The sequence below is a fragment of the Camellia sinensis genome, chromosome 4, assembly GCF_055761805.1.
Source record: "Camellia sinensis isolate YWXY chromosome 4, ASM5576180v1, whole genome shotgun sequence".
Taxonomy (NCBI): Eukaryota; Viridiplantae; Streptophyta; class Magnoliopsida; order Ericales; family Theaceae; genus Camellia; species Camellia sinensis.
Window position 1 is genome coordinate 27,244,358 of NC_138964.1, and position 5,598 is coordinate 27,249,955.

Sequence of the window (5,598 nt, forward strand, 5' to 3'; positions counted from 1 at the left end):
TTGTACTACACATAAAATTAAACCATAAACATATAATTTAATTCTATAAAAATAAAAGAAACAAGAATTGTAACTTTATTTCTAATTAATTCGAAAATAAAATTTATTTAAACAAATTAATTCTATACAGAAAAATATTTCTGTAACACTTTAGAAATTAAAAAACTGAAAACAAAATTTTAATTAATGAAAACTCTGAAATTATTTATGAAATCCAAAATTAATTTCTGACCAATTTCACAAATGAATATTCTGAAATTGTTAATGACAACAAGTATATTACTACTAGTTGTCAAAGAAAATAAACAGTATATTACTACTATTTGTCAAATAGTAGATAACTACTATTTGTATTTTTCAACCAGAATATTATTTTGTATAGACATAGAAAATAATTTCTGTAACAAGAAGAAAGAAGGAAACAAACGAAAAATTATGTATAAACAGAATAATTCGAATCTGTCATAGGATTGTTGGAACAATCTTCTGTGTAAACTAAATAAATTGAAACAAATCAAATAAACAAAAAATAAATTACTTACAAAATTTATTTACTGAAACAACTTAACAATAAAAATGATCAAGTCAAGTGTATGGCACTCTATCCTTAAGACATATTTGCCCCTTTCCGGTGCTTACGTATAAATTGCATCTATCTCCCAAGATACAATGATCTACACAGATTGTAGTAGCACTCCAAACAATTTGTACGGCGAACCAAAACCTGTGATCTACACTCTCAAAATTTCTCTAAAACTAGTATGAAGAATATATCTATGTAAGAGAGCACAAAGAAGACAAGTAGAGAATTTTCGGAATAAAAAAATTGCTAGAAGAGGGTCTTCTTTATAAGCAAAGTGGTGTCCCTTTGGAAGGGTTGAACAGAAAAGATTTCAATTTGAACAGGTGCAATTCAAATTGAACAGATATGTTGGAAAATCAGTTTGAATCTGTCCAAATCTGCTGGGTAGTTTTAAACCTGTTTAGAACAATTTAATCTGTTGGAAAATGGAAGGGAATTTCGGACTGGAGGAGGCACCTTTTGGACAGCAAATTGAATTCAAATTTGGCGCAAATTTTAAATTAATTTCATTTAGAAAAATAATTTTCCCGGAAGAAATTTTGAAAAAAAATTCAAATAAATTTTGTCCAAAAAATTAATGTTAGGATACCTACAACTCGGCTGGCGACGGTGCACGCATGTGGTGGTTTGAGCCGAAGCCCACTTTATCTATAACTCCTTTTCACAAACTTGGGGTGCCCCTTGGGGCCCAATTCAAGTTCGTCCACCTAGAGCTTATATACACACACAAGTTCTCTTAAAGTTTTAATGTGGGACAACTATTTCAAAAAAAAACCCCTTATTTTACTCTTTAATTGTCCATTCCACGAACTCAAAAACGACGTCAACTTCCCATTCACTCATAAATGGTTTTGATGAACCGTCTTCACGGTGTGACTTGCCATGCATCAAGAAACACATCACCACTTTGGACCCACCCCAAAAAACGTGTGAGATCCACTCAAATTTGGGCTCAAAATTGGCCCAAAATAAACTTATAAAACCATAAATTCCAAGACATCCGTAATTTGAAGATAAAATGAAATTTAAGTATCATGTCAACAACTTATGTTTAATTATAAAAGACAATTGACATAAAATCAATTAGTTCAAATATAAAATTAATGAAATTTAAGTGTCATGTCAACAATTTTTGTATAATTATAAAAGACAATTGATATAAAGGCCCTGTTTGGCCAGTGGATTTTGGGTTATTTTTTAGCTAAAATTCATAAATAGACAAAATAGACTATAATAGTTAATAAGACAAAATGTCACATCAAATCCATAATTATTTTATTTTTTTTCTCACAAATATCACATTCAACTATAAAAAAATCCAATTATCATATCAAATACAAAAATTTTAGCCTATTAAAATAGATAAAAATTAAAATGACTTACTAAAATAGCCAACTTTCTAAATGAGGTCAAAATCAAATAGTTCAAGTATAAAATTAATATTACTAACCAAACATAGATTGAATTAATTTTTGAGGAATAATTTAGGAGGTATAATGATATTTTCTCTTTGTGGTTCACACGTTATGAAAATGCACGTGATGAGTATATCCTATTGTGATAAATAGATGCTCTGGCTCGGTGAAACGATGTGATGCTACGTGTGCCCTTACCTGGCAATGGAATGAACCAACGAACGATGGCGGTGCTTCGTCATCATCTTCTCCAAAGGATTTCTCATTTTTTCATCACAGGGCTCCCCAATCCCTCACACACTCTCTCTCTCTCTCTCTCTCTCTCTCTACATATATATCTTACATATATATCTATCATGAGCTGTTCTACATAGATCTTCTTCGTCTATTCCCAGAATGCACAAAATTTTCAAAAAGGTGAGGAAGAGAAAGAAGATTCTCTTTTGTGGCTAATTTTTGATTGGTTAGGGTTTTGTGAATTTGAGGCTGTCTTCGTTGGCTAGGGTTTCGTGAATCTCAAAATCGCCATTTTCAGGTAGCATTTTTCTTCTATACCTAATTCAGTGTATAAGTGGTTTATTTCGCTATTGGAATTTGAATTTGGATTGAGGAATTAGGGTTTCGAGGGGTGGAGCCAAAATTTTGTTGTATTGTTTTGTTTAAATCTATTGAATTCCGAGGAGGTAATAGGGTGTTGATGATTGCTGTTTGTAAATGATAAGCTTTTGGGAAATATTTGTGGAGAATCAATCAATAATTATTGGGTATGTATTAGCTGAGAGAGTGGTTTTGGCACATGTGGTTGGGGTAATGAAAAATTTAGGCAATTGGGTGTGAGTGATATTCGTGTGTTGTATAGAAGCTGCATGCTTGAGACAATCATTATTGCAATTCGAAACCCATATTGATCAGCAACACCATCAGGAAGCGTATGTGATGGATAGTCCTACCACAACCCTGGGTTCTCTCTCGAGTTCTACTGATGAAAACCTACGCGTAAAATTTTTATGTAGTTTTTTCGGGTAGTATTTGGCCACGCCTCCCAAGATGGGAAGTTGTGTTATGCTGTGTTACATGGACTCTTCTATTTCCCCCACAGTACCCGTGTCCACCGGATATGACATGGATAAGGGTGTGGGATATGTGTCCGACGCTCGTACCCAATTTAGACACTCAGATAATTTAATTTGTGACAATACATGAAGAAAAAGAAACTCACATTTGTTAGTAAAGCAATATTTTCATGCTCCCACATGAATTAGATATAGAAATTTTATATTTTTTTCTAAATCATATTTAATTTCTAATATATTTCTACATAATTTAAATCATCTCATCCGAGAATATTATATAATATGCAATATATATGTGCATATGACGTATCCCCGTACCCATATCCAATTTTGGATACGTACCCCAAGATCCTAAGATTTAAATTTATGAATGTCTGACGCTTGGATACACACCCGCACCCGACATTCGTACCCGAGTCCATGTAACATAGGTGTTATGTGGGTGGCGAGACGCAAATTGTGAGTGTGCCCGATATATTACTTATGAAGAGATGATGGTGAAAATGAGAGAGCTTTATGAAGGGGCAACAATGTTAAAATATCAGCAGCCTGACGAGGATCTTGATGCACTCGTGTCAGTTGTGAATGATGATGATGTAACCAACATGATGGAGTAAGATAAATTGGGTTGGGGAGATGGCTTCACTAGACTCAAGATTTTTTTGTTTTGGCTTCCTGATTAGGATGGTTCTTCGCATTTTGTGGATAGGGATGAAAGGGATACTAAGAGGAGATATGTTAATGCTTTGAACAGCCTTCATGAATTACCTGAATTTAGGCAACAGCAGGCTTGTGAATCAATAGTAACAGGTACGGTTGATGATATCCATGTTGCAGAGCAGTACATTAACCAGATAAGCCTTGAGGGTAGCCTCCATAACCAGAGGAATTATGAGTTACCTATTCCACAGTTTAACTTGTGTCACCTCACAATACCTCATATGGGTTCAGGGCAGCACCAGCAATTGGAGGCTCCATGGAGTCCTGCATATTACTTCCCTAGGCATCCTGGGAACCACGATCCAAGGCCAGTGGCAGAGTTCCCAAGTTCACCTTCTTCAGCTCGATTCTATTCTCCTTGTGGGGAGTTCTCAAAAAAAGGTTTGGATATAATGTCTAAGGAATACAGTCGACAACAAATGAGTCATCCATTCCCATATGACCACAAGCCGCAATTTTCGGACAATGTTGTATGGTTGCCAAATGGGAGTATACTTGGTGATAAATCTAGTTTCCGGGGTAATATACTTCATGGCCCCAATGTTTTTGACAGAACTAGCATCTGTTAGCACTGCCGAATGACTTTCCAAAGAAATGAAGCTTATTCTGATTGCCCTTGGAAGCATGAAGAACAGCCACATTTGGAGTAGCCACATTTGAGCCTTTCCAAAAAAATTACAGTGATCTATAAAACCCTACAACGCGGAATTAGGGTTTATACTTTCGTGATCTGTCGGGTTTGATATCGTTTAAATCTTGAATAGAAGATTGTAGTTGATAAATTCCAAATTTGGTTGTACCTTACGATTTTCTACTGTGTGGGGTAAAATACGTGAACCCCTTTACTCTCTCTAAGACTTGAAAAATTATTATGCTTTAGAGAGCTACAAGGATGCATATATATGTTAATTTTAGAGAATTCAAGATTAGGGAATGATTAGGATATCATCCCCTATTTATATTAATGAAGATTAATAATTACAATGGAGCCCTAAGGCATAGAATAATTATAAAATAATAACCCAAATAAAAATATATTATGCTAACACTCCCCCTCAAGTTGATACGAAAATATCTCTCATGCCCAACTTGCCTAAGATATCATGAAATGGCTTATTCCCAATTGCTTTGGTGAGGATGTCAGCAAGTTGTTCACCAGACTGCACAAAGGGTGTACATGTAGTGCCACTAGTGAGTTTCTCTTTAATGAAGTGGCGATCAATCTCAATATGCTTGGTCCTGTCATGTTGAACCGGATCGTGAGCAATGTTGATAGTAGCCTTATTATCACAGTATAACCGCATGGAGTCCGTCTAATCAATACATAGATCACTCAACAATAACTTGATCCATAAGAGCTCACACACCCCCTGTGCCATAGCTCTAAACTCAGCTTCTGCACTTGATCGGACAACCATATTTTATTTCTTACTCCTCCAAGTAACGAGGTTGCCTCCAACAAAGGTGCAATACCCTGAAGTCGATCTCCTATCAGTTACTGATCCAGCCAAGTCAGCATCTATGTAGGCTTCCACACGAAGATGATTATACTTTGAAAAATGAAGACCCTTACCAAGAGCAGATTTCAAGCACTTCCAAATTCTCATGATAGCCTCGAAGTGAATCTGATGAGGAACATGCATAAACTAGGTAACTACACTGACAATAACAGCAATATCAGAATATGAGTGAGATAGGTAAATGAGCTTACTCACTAATCGCTGATAGCTCCCCCTATCAACAACTTCTCCTCCTTCATCATCCCCCAATTTCTGATTAGGTTCCAGTGGAGTGTCATAGGCCTCGC

General features: G+C 35.4%; 1 long non-coding RNA gene across 1 annotated transcript; it reads left to right on the plus strand.

Annotated features, from left to right (window-relative positions):
• Positions 1–2,073: 2,073 nt before the first annotated feature.
• On the plus strand, positions 2,074–4,580 carry LOC145824533 (uncharacterized). The gene is made up of 2 exons (XR_014366253.1): positions 2,074–3,055; positions 3,503–4,580. It is a non-coding gene; the product is annotated as an uncharacterized LOC145824533 (long non-coding RNA).
• The last annotated feature ends 1,018 nt before the right edge of the window (positions 4,581–5,598 follow it).